At 39.3% G+C, this 21795-nt stretch overlaps 1 protein-coding gene across 1 annotated transcript in view; it reads right to left on the bottom strand.

Moving 5' to 3' along the window:
• Nucleotides 1-21221, bottom strand: part of Map3k4 (mitogen-activated protein kinase kinase kinase 4) — a 157151-nt gene extending 135930 nt beyond the window's left edge. The window contains exon 1 of the mRNA XM_063233097.1: nucleotides 20136-21221. The gene's annotated coding sequence lies outside the window, so the exon portion shown is untranslated. The remainder of the gene's footprint in view (nucleotides 1-20135) is intronic.
• Nucleotides 21222-21795: the final 574 nt, after the last annotated feature.

A 21795-nucleotide genomic window follows, 5' to 3' on the forward strand; every position in this document is an offset into this window, starting at 1 on the left:
ATGTTGATAGTATTTTGATCAAGATTGCATTAAATCTGTATAACAGTTTTGAGAGTATAGCCATGTTTATTATGTTGGTTCTTCCTAGCCATGAGCAAGGGATGTCTTTCCATTTTCTGACATGCTCTTCAATTTCCTTTTTCAGAGTACTATAGTTTTCAGTGTATAGGTCTTTTACATCCTTTGTTAGATTGTTTCCTTAACTTCTTCCTTTCCTATCCTTATTCCTTTTATTTCTCTCTCTTATCTAATTGCTCTGGCTAATGTTTCCAAAACTATATCAAATAGGAGGGAAGACATTGGACATCCTTGTCTTGTTCCTGATTTTTAGAGTGACAGCTTTCAATTTTTGCCCATTTAGTATGATGTCTTTGATAGTTTGGGGTAATTTTGTTACATGTACAAAAATTTCCTCAAAATTTGGTGACATGTAGTAACTGTCTTAAAATGGTTGTGCTGTTGACTCACTTTAACTTCTACTATGTCCACTTATCTTCCAATGAAAGCTAAGAAGCTATTATTTATGCTAGATATAAAACTAAACCTTTTGGAACTTACCAGTCCAGCGGCAAAGGAATAATTAAATAATTATTGCAAAACATAAAGTAGATGCAATACAATCTTGCCCCTACAAATGTTTACATAGTACTTTCAGTGACCTGAATATATACTGTTAGCTTACAGAAAAACATTTCACACACACATAGCCACAAATATGTATACACGCTGTAGTCATAAATACGTAAGGACAAGTAAGCAAGAAAAGGTTGCCTATGAATGCGGAGATTATGGGCAGCGTTTTTTGTATGCGGGTCTGTAACAAGTGAAAAATATTTTAAAATGTAGCATAAAAAATCCAAATACCTGCTGTTATTAATGTTCCTTTAATATTATGTTTTGCACTGGGAAGAGAAAGAACAGACTGGTGAAACCACCTCCACACTGCTGGACTGTGGGTAATGTCTTGGGGCCTGACTTACTAGCACCGTCTGACAGAGGTCAACACATCTGCCCCTGGTTTCCAGATGCCATTTCTCTCCTCTCTCATCATCATGGATCCTCCATCTCAACCTCTTATATTGTTCCTTTGTATCACTGACATTTGTTGGGACACCACGGGGTTCAGGATTCAGGCTGCTTCCTGTTTACATGCTCTCTGAGATGATTTCACCTACCTTCCAGATACGACAGCCTCCAGACCCTATGTGTCCCAAATGCCTGCTGTCTCAAACCCAACCCAGGCCCCGAGCTCTTTCCTGCTTTCCTGTGGGACATCTCTACTGGAATGTCTAAAAACTTCACATACTGCAAACTGAGCTCCTGACCTTACCTACTTCCTTCAAAGAAACAATCAGATAAAATTAATAATAGAACACTGTACCTGCAGTCACTCCCATTTGGTACACAATATCTCTGTTTCTCCAGCCGCTTGAGCCAAAAACTTGGAGTTCATTATTAATAGCTATTTCCCTCAAACTTCACAATTTGAGTACAATCTTTCAGTTCTAGTCACAAGATCTATGCAAAGTTCAACCATCTCTCAGCAACTCACTGCTACCCCTGGGCTCAGCTGCCAATATCTCTTAGCTGCACCCACCGCAAAGGCTCCTTTCTGGGGCTTCTGTACTCCCATAGGGCTCTTTGATCCTTAGCCAAGTGGGTCTGGTAAAAGTAGGTCAGGGCTGCTCCTCTCCCCACACCCTCAGTGCACCCCAGCTTGCTTAGTACAAAGTTCTGTGGTGGCTCAGAAAGTCGGTGGAAACCTGACCCTCTATATTTCCTAAGTCCTGTCCCTTGACAGAAGGAATCAGCTGCCCCTCCCCGTCAGAGCCCCTGAACCAGCCTACATTTTGCTTTGGATAATTACCAGCCCAGTAAGATCTAGATGCCCCATTTCAGGGAGGAACAGCAGCGACCACAGAGGGCCATGAGCCCTCAGAGACAGTCATCCATTCACCCAGGATAAGCAGAGACTGAGACAATCTCTGCCTTGCTCACTGAGCTCCAGCAACTCTGGCCTTCATTTAGGGCTTCAGATGTTCAGGCATGACTGCCTCGGGGCCTTTGCATCTGCTTTACTCTCATTGCAACACTCTTCAGATATCTGCAAGGCTTGCTTCAGTCTCTTCCCAAATCTTACCTTAGCAGGGCTTGACCTGACCTCCTGATACCAATAACTTTTACCACATCTGGAGCTCCTTTCTATAGTCTGACACATTACATGTTTACTTATTTTATTGTCCTTTCCCTTGGCTTAGAATATATGCTCCATGAAGACACAGGCATTATTGCATTCCCAGAGTCTGGCATGTAATAAGGAGTCACATGTTTGTGTTGCCCAAATGAAAGAAAGCTATAATTGGCAAAAAGAACATTTACCTGGAGTCAAGACACCTGGTGCCACAGGAGTATCTTTTGGGACCTGAGACTGAGAGTTCATCTGCCTTATCTGTTTCACATGGCAATTAAGAATAATGAGGAAAAGCAAGACTCCAGACTTGGAAAAGACCAAACAAATGCAAAGCTGGATCCCGCCGAGTCTACCAGGGCTTGCCTTCTTTTGGGCACACGGACAAAACCTGTGCTACAACTTGTTTTCTCTTCTAAGAAGCAGCAAGGTGCCCAGCTTTGATGACATCACTGCTCCTATCCAGAAAGGAGCCCTGAAGGGTTGGAGGCGGCAGGGACAAAGGAGGGACAGACATGGTGCTTGCTTGTTTACTTTCTTAGGTGTCTTAGGTCACGGGGACAGCCAAAGGCAAGCTTATGATTATTCTAGTTATGTGTCGTCATCCACATGTGGACACTTTTCCTTCAATGTTTATTACTAGAGCTGCTATCATTATGTACATTTTACTAAGACAAAAACTGAGTCTGGTCAAACACTCTGACTGAGCCCCGAACCAGGGCTCTATTTCTACCTTTTGTGCTTTTCAAGGATTACTCCAGTCCGCGTTATTCTTTAGCGGTAAACAATGTTCCTGCTTCCCTAAGAGGTAGAATGTAAGGAAGCAGGAGGAAGAGGAGGAGCAGCTGAAGGACAGAAAGAGGCGGGGTGTGATGTCATGTATCTGCACTTCGAGCCTACTGGGAGGCTGAGGCGGAAGTATCAAAAATTCAAGCCCACCTGGGCAAATGAAGACTTAGGAAGATGCTAACTCAGAAGAAAAACTTTAAAAAAAAAATGGGTTGGGGCTGGGGATTTAGCTCAATGGCATAAGCGCCTGCCTTGCTGGCAGGCAGTCGTGAGTTCGGTTCCTGGTACCAATAATAATCGAAAAAGACCAAAAAAAAAAAAAAATGGGTTAAGGATATAGAGCATTGCAAAAGCCCTGGTCCCCCCGCCCCATACATGCACATGCACACACAAATGGCTTGAAATTAGAAAGGAGACCGTCACTAGCCAAGAGGAAGGGAAAAGGAAAAGAGAGGTAAAGGGAGGGCAGGAAAGATTTGCATAGAATGCAAACACGTCATATACATAACTGCATAGAATCCAAAACTTTTTAAGATACATACTAATAAAATGTGTCTAATTATACTTTATCCTTAAAATATTTATATTTAAGGATATTTTAAAGTCTCCCCTAGTTACTTGAAATACTTGTTTTTTAAATACACATACTAGCACACTTCACCCTTACATAGTTGTAAACTATAGAAAATTAAACTTTGACTATTTAGATTACACATGAAAAATGCCCAGTTCTTTCTGTCAGTAAACATGTGGAGCCCACACTGCGCTGGCACCAGGTGCTGAGAGACAGCAGCTGCCACGGCAGGAAGCAGTTCCGCCTTCACTAGCTTAGGTGTCCTGATGAGGACGATGACTACCCAACAGGCAAATGCATTGTGGGAGGCTGGAAAGTGTTAAGTGTCAAAAACTGAGCAGGGGAAGGAGGACCAGAGTGAGGACTGTGGTAGTAAAGGAGCATCGCAAACAGCCTCCCTTAGAAGGAGAGAAGAGAGTAGGAGCTGGGGAAGGTCTTAGAGGAGAGGAGGGAATGGACCGGTGGGTCTTTGGAGGAAGAGCATCCCCAGGGAAGGAAACAAGCAGCCAAGGGACCCCAAGGCAGAAGTGCCCCTGATATGCATGCATGTATGCAAGTGTCATATCATAGGCCATAGATATTTATAATTATTTGCTCAATCAAAAATATTGTTTAAGGTGAATATGATTGTAGGAGCTAGATTCGACTCAGTGAAGTGAGGAACTATTGGAATGCTCTAAATAGAGGAGTTAAGTTTTTAAATGTACATCGTACAATCAATTATATAGTGAGATGTTTAAATTAAAAAAAAAAACTTCACCTCATTTTGAACATACTTGTCCCATGGTTCTTGCCATTTCCTGAAACAGTTCTGGAAGTCCTCTTTCCCGAATGTCTTTAGCTGTGCTACCATGGCTGCCTTGATGTCCTGAATTGACTCAAAACATTCACCTTTGAATCAGTCAGATACAGAGGAGTGCAAGACGTCTGTTTGCATGCTAGAGACCCAAAGGATCTAGTCGAGGGCTTAGTGCCCAAGGCAATATCCTGTGCAAGTCCGTAACAGGAGGCCAAAAGATCTGTGATGGGAGTCTGAAGCATCTTGCCAGAAAGGCCCAAGGGCCAGTGCTGGAAGAAAAGAGTGTCTGTGCCAGAAGGCTGAAAGATCTGAGCCAGCAGTTGACGTCCAAGAAAATGAGGATTAAAGCTCTGATGAATAAAGAAAGCAGCCAAAGCACTTTCAAAGAAAAACCTCTGACACTTTTCTGAAGAAAAACAGCCACCACAAAGCTCTTCCAAAGAAGATCTGCTGAAGTTTCCCCTCCGTTCTCCTTTTATATCACTCAGACAACAAGCCTCCTTAAGTGCATCTTCCATATCCAGAACCACGCTGACTTAATGCAGCTGGGCGTTCCCCACCTAAGCTGACAGTCAATTAACCACCATACCTTTACCGTCATTTTGACTTTGGAAAAGAGCTAGAAATTGCAGGGGCCAGATCTAAAGAATATGGTTCGCGAAGACACATGGTAACATTTTTATGAGCCTGCCTGTCTGTTGGATGGCACTTAACAACAGCATTCAGTGTATCTTTGATCACATTTCTTTAAGACTCTCAGGAAAGAGGATTTGCAGAACTGTTTCAGAAAGTGACAATAATAATGAGATTAAGTGTGTTTAAAGCTGGGGGATTATTTTGAGAGAGGTTAATAGCAATGTTTCTTTTACTGTAACAATTACAATCTAAGTGTTCACTGTATGTTTTGATCACATTTTGTATTTCTACTTCAGAAACATTACTGTATCTGCTCTGCAGCAAGCGAGCATGGTACTCTGGGTGCTGATTAGGAAACAAGAACTGGGACCCAGATGCAGAGGCTCTGCATAGTCTCAGACTGAGGAGAAGCAGTTGTAATGACTTGGCAATAAAAAGAATGAGTAAGCGAGCAAGTTAGGAAGCTGCCCTATAAAATCTGACTCTTTACTTTCTGAAAGGGCATGACAAACTGCTTTAAGTAAAACTAGCATGACTTGTCTCCCAGAACCTGATTTGCATGCATCATTTCACAGCACATTTTCTCTGTCAGCAAGGTAAACCCATAACTATCATACAAAAATCATCATCAGGAGCATAAAACAAAAGTTATTCTTAAGCCAACTTTAACAATAATGTATATTCTCTTTTTTAGTTAAATTGTCAACAGTGAAATGTCCCTAAGAAGTCACAATAATTGGGACTAAGAAAAAACACATCAAAGATTCCACCAGAGTTAAACACAGGCCTCGAGGTGATATAGTTCAGTGGCACAAGTGTCTGCCTGGCAAGTGCAAGGTCTTGAGTTTGACTCCTGATACCAAAAAAGAAAACAAAACAAAGCAACAGACTTTCACAAGGAAAGGAACTATTGTCTGTTGAATGTCTTGAGGGGTGTCAAAGAATTTACCTTCAGAGTTGTTTTGGACAAAGACACCTCTAAGCTCACATTCTTTTTTCCAGGGTATAATGATGTTTTGCAAAAAAGGGGACACCATTTAGAAACAGAATCAATGCAAGGACTTCTTACGGACAGGGACAGATGAGCTTTAGAAACTACCCAGTTTGCAGGGCACACTGAGACCCTGTGGGGGAGACTCCAGGCCACTCTGAGCTTGCTGTGAACAGGAAGGCCTTCTTTGACCCCATTGCTGTCTCAGTCACTTATGCAGCTGAAAGACCATGGGGAAAGTGCCTGTGCACAGAAAATAGACAGTAAATGTCACTTTTAAGCTGTTTTCTCTTTGATTTAGTTAGTCTCTATATAATCTAAAAGTTGCCAAGCAGTTTAATGGCAAAGATCCACAGGGTCTGAGCTTTTTATTTTAATTAAATGTTTGAAAAAAAATATTTAATGTATAATAATTTTTCTCTTTGAATAGTTTTATAAAATATTTTCCCTTCCTAGAAAATGTTAAGATTAGGCAAGACTTCAGCAGTTGTACCTGTCTGAATCCCTGACAATGCCATGACAAAAAACGTACCTATAAAGTTAAGTCCCTCATCCAAAATCAAAGGGCGGAACCTAGGTTCACTGGTGTGTACAGCTCTAGTCTCTGATTCAATTTCTTCAAGTGTCATTTTAAAAAACTGCAAAAGAATCCCAAAAGTAATGGCTGACTCTTAATTCTGAAAAATGAATATATTCCTTTTATATATGTTTATTGATGTTTACTGGGTACGACACAGTCTGCTGCCTCTAGAAATGAAGACAAGCATAGACTCTTATCTTTAATAGCTTATAGTTCACTGAAAAAGACAGGTAATGAATTAATAATTAAAGGGAAGTGCAATAATGCCTCTATAAGGCAAGATGGCATAGAATGGGAGCCAGAGAGATACTTAAATAGTGTGTTTGTGTGGGCATATACGTGAGCACATGTATATGCATGCATTTGTGGCAGGTATATTTGTGCATTTATTCGCCCTAAAAACAGACCCTAATCCTTTCTTGTCCATCCATCCAGTCTCTTAAACTAGAGTGTTTTGTACCACCCTTGATTTCTCCTGCTCCTTCACCTTTTATAATCAGTCACCAAGTTCTGCCAGTCTGGAGCTTGTAATTTTGTGAAGCGGTCTCCACTTTCTACTCCTAACACCATCTGTCTGTTTCCCAGTCCTTCTCCCAGAGATCAGTCTGTGCTCTACCTGTAAGGCAACTCTGACATTGTGACCCCCATTTAAACATTTTGATGACTGCCTAGCCCACGCAGGATAAAGTCTGACCTTATTGACAAGACCCTAACCCCTCTGTGAGTCAACCCTGCCTCAGGGCACATCATCTGTGCCATGTCATGGGGACACCTCCTTTGCCTCTGCACCCCACTTCCCAAAGGTGTCCTTCCCTCCTCTCCCATTGGTTGAGAACTGCTGCTGGTCCCCTCCAACGCATTTTAGGCAGCTCCCCTTAGGAAGCTTTCCTGACTGCTCCTGCTGAATGGAGTTACATTCCCTTTCTCCCCATTCTCACATTCAAATACTTGCATAGTGCAACTCTGAGTCATTTGTCTACAGCCCCATTTCCCTCCCTGGCCTTGACTTTCTGAAAAACAAGACGTGCCTCCCTCTTCCTGCACACCTAGTACCCACCAGAGGCCTAGCACAAAGGAGGAGGTCTGTTTGTTTCTGTTTAACAACAGACCCATTGTTTCACATACTATATATGGGTAATTCTTGTTCCAGCGATTGAAAGTGATAGTAGTGGATATGCAAGTAAAATACGTGGTTCTAGTTTTCCAAAAGGGGACCCTCTACAAAGAATACTAGTTTTAAGCTTCTTAAAAATTGGCTTTGTGATTTTGGTTAGATGATCTACAGTAATAATACCTAAAGTCCATATTTTCGAGACACAATAGCTTCTTTTTCATTACTAAATGTAAAATCAACACGTACACTGTTGAATTATTTTAGGTGATTAAAAAAATAATATACCACTATCTCTTGTTACCGCCTTGCTTGTCTCTAGAATTGTTTAAATTAACCAACAGGTAAAAGACAGTACTAGGGCTGATGCTGTAAATGACACATTGCTTCTTCATGCCATCATTGAAAATCCAAGATCACCAAGATCACTACTTGGCATTTACCTTTATATATCCTCACCGCATGCTCCTTTCTTTTACCTAGGTTTGCCTATTTTTAAAAGTAGTTACTATTTTGCAAATATTGTTGGAAAATGTAAGGTGGTACTTGGTAGGAGCGAACCTTCAGGATAAAAAGAGACAAGCCAGAACTGAAAATAATTACCAGAGACGGCAAACTGCCTACAGATAATCCACAAGGTTCATAGATGAAAACTGACAGTCCTTCAGTGACCACATGTGACCTGAACTTCAAATTACAAACTATATAATCATTATGAAGTTTGTAAATGTCTTTTTATTTTTGAGCAGTGAAAGAAAAATAAGCATTTTGTTATGAAAACTACTATATACAACACTGCTCTTAATATAGCACAGAAATTTTGGGCTTAGCACAATGACAAGAGCGTTTTTACACTCTGGTTTTGTTTATTTTCAATGTGGGTGTGGGGCAGAATATCACATCACAACACATTGTATACTTGCCCGTGAACCTTTCCTATCTTCCTAACGCTAATTCTACTTTCTCGTTTAAGCCTGACTTTAAGGAATATATCTTTACAAATTGGCATAAATTGTTATCTCGCTAACAGAACTTGTTTACTAGCAGTAGCTTAAGTCTTAAGTGAATCCTTTATGTGGCAAATTGAATCTACTCTTTGTGCTTTGGTAACCTTGAAAAAAAAAGAGGCTCAGCAAAACAGTTGGCTAATTCTCAAAAAAGTTCCAACACATTTTTAAAAACATCTTAAGATGAAATATTGCTGTTAACTTTAAAACATAAAATACTATGGTTCCATGCAGAAGGCATCTAAAAATAGTCTTTGGTAACAAGCCTTCTGTCCATAACACTGAGGCTGTGTGTTTGTGTGCCTGTGTACATGCTGATAGGTGCTCGAGTATTGCACCACATGGCTGGGAAATAGGAACTTAAATTTAAAACATACACACACACGCACACAAAACAGTGAAATGAGGCCTTTGGTACAGTTCTGTGACAAAATCTAAAACTTGAAAATTTGCTTAAATGCTTTCAAGACATTTGTATTCATAGGAAATAATGATTTGTTTCATAAATGCAAAATTTCAAAAAGAAGGCAATATAATCTAGAAGAAATGAAACTGACCTTTTATATTTAGAATCAAAATCTTTCTAAGTGTTTCATAAAACTAGCTACGATAAATATGGTTTATAACATTTAACAGAATATTTTAATACAACTAGTAGAATAGATTTTGAGTGTTCACAACATAGAGATGATCTACTGAGTTGATAAATACACCGATTACTCTGATTTGACCATTACACGTTGTATACATATATTGAAATACAAAATTATACCCTATAATTACATACAGTTACTGTACTAATTAAAAATAAAATATATATTAAAAGAATGCTTTGTGAAACCTAGACAAGTGTTTTCTTCTAATTACTATTTATCTTGTGCGATGTCGAATCTACATAGATTTCTGGACAGCTCCGTATTGCTTTATTTCTATTCACATAAAGTTTTACTCTGTGATGGATAGTTCTTTTGTTTTAGTGTGAGGGAGAGGAAGCCAGGTAAGTATATGCTGTCATCATAGTAGGAGGTGAGTGTTGGAAGAAGCATTTTTCAGCAGAATGCTAATGCAAATGAATTTGTTATTTTTACTAAGATCATCACATTATGAAAAGACATCCAATATGTGACCATGTTAGTATTTTCTTTCAAACAAAATACAAAATAGCTAAATGGTGTAAGGCAAAAAATTATCCATGGAAGGCTATGCCACTATAGGTTTAATGATAGTGTAAACTGAAACTTTATATGCCTCACAAATGACAGACTGTGGTGAACCATAACTGTGCCTTTCCAGTTTAGTCCTATGCTTGTGAGTCTGCATTCTGAATTAAGATACCACTTAACAGTAACATAATTGTCCAGATGGTCATGATCAAAAAAAGTGGTAAATATGTCTCCTAGACTTAACCAATTATTTTTGTAGTCTAGCATACAAACAAATAAAAACTGTACCTACTAGCCAATAACTGTTGAACTTAAGGTAAAAATTGAAGATATTCTGAAATTTTAAAATGTTTAAATTCCTGGGAATTTATGGTAGAGGAGACTCTGCTGTAGTTTCTTTTTTATTAGTATATGTTTGCTGTTTGTGTGCACAATGGGAACTGGTACATGTGCATAACGCATCTCCTTTCCTTTTATTTCCCTTTATCCTTCTCTCCCTCCCTGAAGTAGCCCTGATTCCTCTCTCTTTCTGACTGGGAAAAGATAGGGTGATGCAAATGCAGGCATTTCTAAAAATAGAAATGACAGATTTCTTGGTATCTAGAAGACAGATGAAAGCATTTATTAGTTTTTCTATTGCACGAAACTATATATTCATGCAATCTATATATTCATTCATAGATTCATATATGAATCTATATATCCATGCTATAGAAAAACTAGTAAATGTTTTCTTCTGTCTTCTAGATACCAAGAGTTGTAACTGATTTTTGGTCTGTAAGTGCATGTGAGATGATATGGTTAGAACACTGTTAAATAATACCCTCTTGTTTTGGGAAATCTGAGAGATCTGATCTTCAGTTTTTATAGTTTAAATGCATATTTAAGATTGTAGATAATTCTGATATCCAAAACATACTGATAGTTATATTGTTCCCAAATATAAAGCCATCAATAGCAAACAGCTTATGGCAGTAGTGTTTCAAATCTCTTTAATCAAAACTATACAAACAATTCTCACTGGCTCAAAATATATACATGTTCAGATAATGTTACCCTCAATTTCTTCATTGAAGGTTAGGGAGGGCAACTAACCCACTGTCAATTGGACTTTAAAGTTTCTTTTTATTCGTTACCAAAACATTTCCTCTAGTATACAAAGAAAAAAAATGTGTCTCCCTCAAAAAATTTGCAAAGAAACAGGAACCTGCACTGCTCACACATTGAGAAAAATCTCAGTAGAATGACTGTCAAAAATCCATATGGAGCTGGGTGTGGTGGCACATGTCTGTAATTCTAGCACTTGGGAGGCTGAGATAGGAGGATTGCTGTGAGTTCAAGGCCAGTTTGGGCTACATAGTGAGTTCAAGGCCAGGCTGAACTGCACAGTGAGACCCTGTCTCAAAAATAAATGAATAAATAACCCATAAGGGCTATGTAGCCCAGTGAAGATAAATGGTGCCTAACTCAGGAATGACAGTGAAGAACACCTCCACATATTACTAACAAGAAAGATAAACAGGAATGGTCTGGGAGAAGCTCATACTCTTCAGCCTCCCTGCTCAGGCTCTTCAGCCATCTAACAAGGACCCTTTGGCTACCAATGAGACGCTGCAGAGAGCCCCAGGTCCTCCATTTTGACTAGATCGTCTGGCCCGCCAGCATGCAGGCGGCCCCACTGCAGTCCTGCAGCAATTGTAAGACTAGTTTGTAGACTATATATGTAATACCCATTACATATACTATATTTATAATATTATATACACATGTATACATTATATACAATCCATGTGTGTATATAGTATTACATTATATATATTATGATATAATATTAAATACATATATATATAGCATTATATTAAATTTATTCCAAAAAATGGTTTCAGAGAGCAGGAAAAAAAGTAATTGTTTGCAAATAATTTTAAATAAAGGAAGATATTTTCTAAAGAAGAATTAGGAAAAAGAAAAATAAACTCATGCTTTGTTCCATCTTCTAATTCTAATAAAAATTTTGTTCTAGAAGGAGTATATCAGAAAGAGAATTAGAAGATGAGGAGGAAAATAATTTATAACTGAGGCAAAGAAGGATTTAATATGGATGCAACTGAGGTAGTCTTTGATTTATTCCCTTAAGAATCTTCTTTTAGATGACTAGGGGCACAGTGATGATTATTACACATAACAAATAATTGAAGACACATTAGCTCCTTATGCTAAGAAGACAAAATAAAGAACATGAACGAAGGTAGACAAAACTTCGAGCTGACACCTCTCCAATGAATGGAACACTTCAAAATTGGTTTCCTTTTATTCACCTCAAAAGTTTGTTAGGGTTGGTCCAGTTTAGATCATATGATTTTTGTGGCTTTTTAAATACAAATAACACCAAAAACCGTTTGCCAGGCTTCAGATCCTCAGCTGCAAGCACCCAATCCCTTCAAGCCATGAGTCTTGCTGAGCGGCTACTGCAGCGCAGTCCACCTTCACCCTGCACACTCCTCCCATGCTTGCCTGCCCTACAAAACACCAGCCCTGACCACAGGTAGCCCTGAGGTGCTCTGGTGTGTGCGTGGGGGGTGCTCACTCTCCAGGGGGTAGCTGTGAATATAAGGCCCTTCTCTTCTACACAAATGAAACCTCTGCTCTTATGCCCCAGGAAGGAGGAGTCTCTGGATTGTCAGGAATTTGGTGGGAATTATGGGTGGAGGAAGGAACAACCGGTTTTTGTTTTTAACAACAACTTTCAATCATTGCCTTCTTATGCTTCTATCCTCTTGTGCTCTATCTAAATGTGAAACGTTTCCAGGGTCCCAGGCTTCCCTTTCCTTTCTGTATCCCCTTTGTGATCATGTAGGACAGGCTCTTTCAGCCTAGGAAGCTGATCTTCTCTCCAACAGTTACCCCTCACTCTCATTTTTTCCAAGTGAAGAGGTTGTTTGTTTGTTTGTTTGTTTTTGATTCCTCTGTTGTCCCATCTAGAGGGCTAAGGAGAGCATTCTGTGAGATGGATAATCAGACATTGCAAACAAAAATTCCACAGAATTATTAGAGCTATGACTCCTGTACATTAATAATGAACTCACTGAGAAGGAAAGCAGGTAAACAACACCGTTCACAGTAGCAGTGAAGAAAATTGCTTATGAATTAACTTAATCTAGATAGTGGAAAAATCTCTACAACAAAAATTGCATCACTCTGAAAAAGTACATTGAAGAGGACATCAGAAAATGAACATGCTCTTGGATAGGCAAAATTATATAGTCAAAATGGCTATACTTCCAAAACTGATATGTAGATTTAACACAATCCCAATCAAAATATCAACAGCATGCCTTACAGATCTCAGGACAACAATCCTAAAATTCATACAGAACCAGAAAAGTTGCAGAATAGTAAAAGCAATTCTGGGTAATAATAGCAAAGCATGAGGCATCACATTTCCAGACTTGAAGTTATATTACACACATGGAAGGAAAGACAGCCTCTAATAAACGGTTCTGAGAAAACTGGACATCCACCTGCAGAAAATTCAGTCCAAATACATATACCTCACCATATACTAAGCTAAGATAAAAAATCTAGATCAAAAACCCAGATGTTAAAATAGAAACATGTAATCTGCTGAAAGACAGAATGGGTAAAACTCTTGAAAATACAGGCACAGGTAAGGATTTTCTGAACCGAACCAAAAGGCACAAGAAATAATACTGAGAATCAATAAATGGGATGCTATCAAATTAAAAATTAAAAAGGAAACAACCAATAGCGTGAAGAGACCACCTACAGAATGGGAACAATTTTTTGCCAGAGGACTGCTTCTAAAGTGTATAAAGAACTCAAGAAACTTAGATTCTCCAAAATAAAAAAGTGGGCAACTGAAAAAATAAACAATTCTCAGAAGTACAAATGGTCAACAAATATATGAAAAAATCTTCACTATCACAGGCTGATAGGGAAAGGCAAATTAACACAACATCAAGATACCATCTTTCACTCCAGAAAGAATGGCTATTATCAAGAAATGAAACAATAGCAAATGTTGTCCAGGCTGCAGGGAGAGTAGGAACTCTTAGTTTACCCTGCTGGTGGGAACGTAAACCAGCACAACTGCTATAGATAGCACTACGAGAGTCCTCAAAACAAAACAAAACAAAACATTCCATCTGACCCAGCTATTCTCCTACTATGTATCTTCCTGAAAAAGTTAAGACATTATATTACAGAGAGACATGCATGGCCACATTTATGGGAGCACAATTTACAATAGCTAAATCTTGGAAACAGGATATATGCCCATCACTAGATGAACGAGTAAAGAAAACATGGTATTTATATACAATGGAGTGCTACTCTGCCATAAAGAAGGATACACCTGAAACATTTGTAGGTCAACAGATGTATCTTGAGACCGCAGTGTTAAGTGAAATAAATCAGACATACACGTTTAAATATCAAAAGGCTTTTTTTTAATATGAGAATCCCAAACTATAAATAAAGAGAAGAAGAGGAAGTAGGGAAATCTTTTTCAAGTGGAAAGGAGAACAAGAGATGGACAGGGAGAGGGATGGAAGAAAAAAGACATTTTAGAAAAAGAGTTGAAGAGAACAATGGAAATAGAACTTCTGCAAATGGGAAGGGGACCAAGGATTGGCGGGAGCAGGGAGACACGAGAGGGGAAGGGAACAAAGAAAAGAATCAAGGTGTGGTGAGGACGCGAACAAACCCCCCACGCAAATGCAATGATTATGTACAGCAAGCACGTACTCAGAATAAAAGTAAGAAAACAATGAGTGCTACTAACTGAAATTCTCTGAAGAAACTGCTTTAAATACTCTTCAGATTGTTAAAGACCTGACTGTAAGGAAATAGAGTGTCACGGGGGTCACAAGCCCACGTTATCTTGAGCCCTTTCATAGCCAATTACTCTCAGTTCTGTAACTACCTAGCATTCTCATGACTCGCAGATAAACTTCTTGGGGAATGTGTCACTCCTCTGGCCTCCTCTACCCCTAAGGTTAAGAACTGATAAGATAGAGTTGAACCTGGTGTGGTGGTGTCCCTCGCATGGAATCCTAGCCTTTGCCTGGAGGCGAAGGCAGGGGAATCATAAATTCACCTACAGCCTAAGCAATTTAACAAGAGCCTGCATCAATATAAAACACCAAAAAAACAAACAAACAAAAAACATGCTAAGGCTGTAGCCCTGAGTCAAAGGGAAAAAAGGCTGAAAGAATTTCCCCACTTTGTGGTGGTCACCAATCAAAAGCGCCCTCCAAGGTAGTTGGTCAATGAATTGATTTAGAACTTTCTTTCGTTCTGTGACTATCCAAGTTCATCTGACCCCTTCCATGGTGAAACATGCCATTCAGGGTTCCCTGAATTCATGTTCCCAGGCTGTAATCACACATATTTGGCTCAAAATAAACTATTTTTTCTCCTTTCCATTAAAGCAGAGTTATTACTCGTTATGGACAGTGCTTTCAGGTTCTGTAATTCGCACACTGTTGTAGTCACCAATGCTATCGTAAATGTGTTCTTTGTCAAACAGATTTTAAGTTCCCAGCCCAGAATTATCATATCCATAGTTGCTAGATACAGAGTAGCCATACAAGAACCACTCAACTCATTCTTGAGTCTCAAAAAGAAAATAATTTTTCTGAGTTCCTACACAGGTGTAACATACACGTTATGCTCCGGGCCTCTGGCATCATATTCTACTATTTCCTTGCTACAAACCCGGCTCTTCCTCCATTGATGTACCTCATGGGTCAGTCCCTGGTTGGTTTTCTTTTCTCCTACATGCAAATGAGCTCAGTCACTCCTGTGGCTTCAAGAAACCTCTGTCCCATTACCCCCATACCTATGCTCCTTGACCACATCTGCACCTAACATCTGTCTATTTCTACTTGATGTTCTGCTGGGCATGCAAGAGCTCCACATTCCTACCTCTCTGTTCCTCTGCCTGTCTTCTCATCTTCCAGGGCACATCACTGCCTTTTACTCATATCAGAGGCCTGGGTTCTATACTCCATGTCTTCCTACTCCTCGTTTATTGTCCCCATTCCAACCCATCTTAGTTTGCCCTCAGCTACCTTTTTCCCAAGGTCTCTCTTGCCTTGGACCTGTATTATTTCAATCACCTCCTAACTGAACTCTTACTCACAGTATTACTGGCTCACATGCAAATCCAGTATATCATTTCTTTGTATTTTGTCAAGGCCTTCGTGATCTGACTTTGGTTTATTTCTCTAGACTTGCCTTTGGTTTCCTTACGTTTCTACTATTTTTTAAGAAGTATCGGGCATTGGATGCCAGGCTTCCACACTGACCTATATCCCCAGTCTTTTTAAAAATTTTTTAATTTTGACACAGGGTCTTGCCAAATTTCCAAAGCTGGATTTGAACTTTCCATCTTTCCTACCTCAACCTCTCAAGTGCTAGGATTATGGGTGTACATCACCATGACCAACTCTTTAGATTCATTTTTTAGATAGTTCTCTTCTCATGGGCACTATCAATTGTATGTTTATTTCTCTCAATACAAGTAACTTTCAAGCTCTAAGTTTGTAAGTGAGATTTACTCTGCTGAGTCCTTCTATCCCGTGTTTTCAGCTTAGCATCTGTAACTCATTCCTCCTTCAGATCTCTGCAGAGCAGAGTCTCTATTGTCCATCCTGCTCCATAACTTTGGGGTCCGTACTTTCTTACAAACTTTGCTTCCCTGTCACATAGCTTTTACCACATGGGGATGAAATAGCCCTGTCCCTGCCTGAGTCCCTGTGAGTTCACTGAGGCCATGGCCATGCCTGCCTCTCCACAGTTTCAGGTCCATTCCAGGATCTGTATCTATGACATGATGCATGATCCATACATGTTTGTTGCTTGGATATATGAAATGCTATCAACATTTTATTTATCATTACAAATTTTATCCACATTTTAAGAGGCTTTCATCTTAAATTTTGGTTTCATCTTAATCTTTAATTTTCTTTCTTTCTTTCTTTCTTTCTTTCTTTCTTTCTTTCTTTCTTTCTTTCAGTACTGGGGATTGAACTCATCACTTCATGCCTGCCAGGCAGGTACTTGTGTCATTGAGCTAAATCCCAGGCCCTGATTTCCTATTTCTAATGTAAATTTTTTATAGTGTAAAATTTCAAAAGGCATATATTTCCAAAGACAATGTATTAAAATATTGAAAGTTTATGTATTAATTCATTCAGACATATTCAATTGTTTCTTTATGTAATTTAACCAATACAAAGAACCACACCAGTTGGTGAAGTCTCAGAGAAGATCCCAGGAAAGATGAGACAGCTTTCTCAGCTTCTGCCCCACGAAGTGATTCCACAGCACCGAGGCAAGTTGAAAACTAGGAATAGGCTTAGATACCTCTCTCAAGTGAGGTTACTAGATGTGGGGATAGATGTGTGCCTATTGGCCAAGGTTGCCAATAGTAATTGATATTTGATTTTCTTTAAAGTTACTTTTTGAAAGGTACATAAAAATGGGTATTTATTTCATTATCAGATTAATTGGCATAAAAGTAACAATTTTCTTCAAGATTTTTGTATATGAGAATAAAAAGGAAGAGACAAAGATCAAATTATATAAAAAACGTCAGTCAAATGGATAAAGAAGATGTAGTGCACATATATATTATATATACATATATAACAAATGAAAATATATTACTATACATATATGCATTGTATGTATATTATATATGTATATAATAATACATGCATATATACATTGTATAATATTCATACAATAGTATATAATATATGTATATATATATTATATTACTCAACCTCTAAAAAAAAGAAAACCCTGCCTTTAGGAGAATAGAGGTGAACGCAGAGGACATTATAATAAGTGAAATAAACCAGATAGCAGAAAGGAAAACACCGTGTGATCTCATTTGCATGTGGAATCTGAAAGAGTTGAACTCACAGAAGCAGAGAGTAAAATGGTGATTACAGGCTGAGGGGTAGAGGGTAAGAGGAAGGAGGGGTATTGTCAAAGAGTGCAAATGGTTGATTTTGTGGGGTGAACAACACACAGCATGGTAACTATGGTTAATACTACTGCACTGTGTATTTGAAGTTCACTGAGATAGTTCATCACAGACACACACGCGCACACACACACACACACACACACACACACACACAATCTGAAAAAGAAATTCTGGCCAGGCGCGGTGGAGCACTCCGGTAATTCCAGCACTTGGGAGACTGAAGTAGGAGGATTGTTGCAAGATCAAGACCAGCCCTGGCTACAAAGTGAGGCTGAACTACATACTGAGACCTTGTCTCAAAAAGATAAAAATCAAATAAGACAATTTATTAAAAAAAAAAAGAAATTCTGTACACCCTTGTTAAAGATGATGCCAGAGGATTTGTACTGACAAAAAGAGGAACTAACGAAACAACAAAAAAGAGAAAGATGTGAGATCCAAGAACAGAGAGGCAAAGAAACCATGTCAGCGCTCCAGACTGGATGGGGAGGAAGAGGGGAGGGAGCCTCAGGAAAGGTTGGACTCCCTAGTGGACTCCTGTATATACAGCAAAGATGTACACATCTGGCAGAAGATCTGGTGTGGACTTAGGAGGCCACATAAAAAGTTTATGAAAGGAAAAACCTGAGCCAGCTGGAGCAAATTAATGAGACATTGTCTCAAAATAAAAAACAAAAAGGCCTGAGATGTAACTCAGTGCTCTTGAGTTCAATCTGCAGTGCCACAAAAACAAACAAACAAATCCCACTCCTAAACTAAAAGAACTTTAAAATGTGCTCTAATACATTGAATGGGAATGTGCATAGTGATGAGTTGGCTGTAGGAAACGTGTCACAAGGGAACATGTAAACAGTGCCTGTGCAGGGCCTGGGGAGGGGAACACAGCAAGTACACTTTTTTGTGTATGTGAGGGGGTGTTCCTTAAAGTTAAAATGGAGAAATGCTCATAATTGTTAATGGTGGTTTGTGGGAAAGTTGGGAAGTGGCTTTAGTGTTTGTTCACTGTATAATTCTGTACGTTTAGTGCTGATTACATTAACATAATCCAATGAACTTCATAATCAGTCAATGGCTGAGAACGCGGACAGCCTACTCATGGACACCTTAACTGATAAAATAAACAGTATCTTTTAAATAAGTGACTATTTGCTGACTTGATAGAAGTAGGACACTCAATCAAGGGAGCTCTGTGCCAATTCCCTGGAACAGACCTAAGGGACAGGTCTTCTCCAAGGTGTAACATTATCCCAGAGAACTGATAAAGGACAAAAGAAACACTGGAAGCTCCCACGCTGCTTTGTAGGATATAGGATTCAGGAACTCAAGAGCTGACTGAAGAGATCCAGGGCCTGTCACTTGGAAGAGGGTTCAGGTGATGGCAGGTGTAGCAATGATGTCATCAATAATGACATCTGTTGCGGGGGGTTTAGATCAGCAGCATAAACACCTGCCTGGCAGGTGCTAGGTCATGAGTTCGATCCCTGGTACAAAAAAAAAAAAGACATCTGCTGATCATTTTCTTTGTATTGGGTATTATGGCTGCCCTGAATTTCCAATGTTGTACACTGCTTTTCAACTTTTCTGAGAAAGGCTACAACAACAAATCCATACTCTAGCCCAAAGAACAATTCCCAAGGCACAGCATCCAAGGCTCTTCCATATTTATCAGCATTTAACAGACTCTCATGATCGCTAATGGTGACAATTTAATGATTGCCCACAGCTGGATTATTACTTTCTCTTTTTCATGTGTGTTCATGGAACCACAAAAATATGTAATGTTTTTGTTGGTTATTTTGCAATTCTGTGTTTGTTTGTCCCTTTGGGACTGAACCCAGGGCCTTTCCCACTGAGCTATACCTGCAGCCCTTTTTAAATTTTGAGACAAGTTCTCACTAAGTTACTAAAACACCCAGGCTAGCTTTGAACCACATTTATATTAGTTACTAAAGCTTAAACTACAGAATAGTAGAGGAAAACTGACTCTCCTGTCTAAGCCTCTGAGAGCGTCAGGATTATAGGTGTATGCCACCATACATGGCTTCCAGTACTTGTGTTTTTGACCAAACAACAACAAAAAATCCAACACCAGAAAAGCTGGTATAATCAATTATACTTCCTTAACATGTGCAATTTTATCCCTAAGATTCCTTCTTCAGATTTACCTTGCTTCATCCTAGAAAGCTACACAAAAACTTTTATTAAATTTTATTTAAAAGGCAAGAAATGACTTTATTGCAAGGTGTATTGATCGTAGGTAAAAAGAGGTATTCATACCTTAACTGTGGATGTCCTGGCCTCTCTCCATGGGCTATGCATAACCAAGGATGAGATGATCAACTTTGCACTGGTTTTCAGAATTGTGAAGAGTTCACTCAAGAAAAAAACAAGTATTTTTATATGAGAGGCTCACACGGACATTTATTGTAACTCATTTCACAGAGGTGGTGTTCTTTATATTTTGTGTCACAAATTTGATTTCACTCCTCTTTACATTGTGATCAGTCAGCTGGTTACTTTATAAATTATATGTGGAAGGTGACTTCCTATTTCCTTTTTTAAAATCTATCTTCCCTGTTTTTTAAAATTTTTTGTTATTTTTATTTTTTTCTTCCCCATTTAAAGGAGCAAAAAAGTAGAAACTTTGCTGCTGAGATCAGTTTACCTCTATTATTCAGAAATGTAAGTCTTAATGACTAATATAAGTTCAGTAATATGAATACTTTAGAGCTAGCTGGCAAACCCGATAACTAGAAAACATTAACTTTTAAAACTTCTATCCAGTAATTTGACCATACGTATGGTTTATATGCTCATGAGTATACAATAAGGTATACTTTACATTGTACTGAGCTTATATTGTAACTGCTCTTCATTAACATCCTTTAAAAGTTTTCCAGAGCTGGAGATTGAATTTAGGGTTTTGAGCGTTCTAGGCGGGCTCTTTATCACTAAGTTACACATGTAGCCCCAGATCTTTTTAAAAACATTATTGTGTCTGTTTAAGGGATGTAACATAATGCTACAAATTACAGTGCGTGTAGAAAAATGGTTACAACAGTGGACGAGTGAACATATCCATTACTCATTTTCTCCCCTATGGCAACAGCGGCTGTTTTCTACCCATTTAGCAAAATTCCTCAACACAGTCCACTTTATCAGCTGCCATCCTCATGCTGTGCATTGGATTTTAAACTGTAACTGCAGTTTCTATAGAGCTGTGAAATAACCAACAGAAACACTGCATTTTTTGTGGTTCCATGAACACATACAAAAAAAGTGAAAGTAATCATCTAGCTGCTGGGCAAGCATTAAATTGTCGCCATCAGCAATCATTAGAGTCTGCTAAATGCTGATAGATGCAGAAGAACACCCCCTCTCCCTTTCTCTCTATCCTTTCCCCCTTTCACTCCCCCCAGTACTGGAGACTGAACCCAGAGCCTTAACACTGAGCTACAGCCCTATTTTATTTTACTTTTTATTTTTTGAGAGAGCCTCGCTAAATGTTAATTTGCCCAGGCTGGGCTCCAATTTATAATGCTTTCGCCTCAGTCTCCTAGAGTGCTGGGATTATAGTTAATCCACCATGCCTAGGGTTGTTTGATTTAACCCAAAACGTATTCAAATCAAGACGCCCGAAAGCAGCCTACCTCCCAAAGCTCTCCAATTCCCAGTCCCTAAACAACCAGGCTGCTGGTCAACACCCTGAAAAGTGAGACTGTCCGGTTGTCCCCCCCATCGCCTTTGTCGTGCAGATTGCCCACCAGTCCACCCGATGATGCCCGCCTGGGGCCAGCCTAGGGGTCAGCGCGGCCCTTGGCCTGAGCACACGCAGGGCGGGATCCAGCTGTCCCTCTCGCCCTGGGCAGCCCTCCCGGCACTAGCAGCGTGGGGGTCCTGGTGGCCTGCGCGCTCCGGGTCCCCCTGGACAGCTCCC

Source organism: Cavia porcellus, unplaced genomic scaffold (assembly GCF_034190915.1).
Source record: "Cavia porcellus strain 051 isolate PalLab524CR breed Dunkin Hartley unplaced genomic scaffold, mCavPor4.1 scaffold_22, whole genome shotgun sequence".
Classification (NCBI taxonomy): domain Eukaryota; kingdom Metazoa; phylum Chordata; class Mammalia; order Rodentia; family Caviidae; genus Cavia; species Cavia porcellus.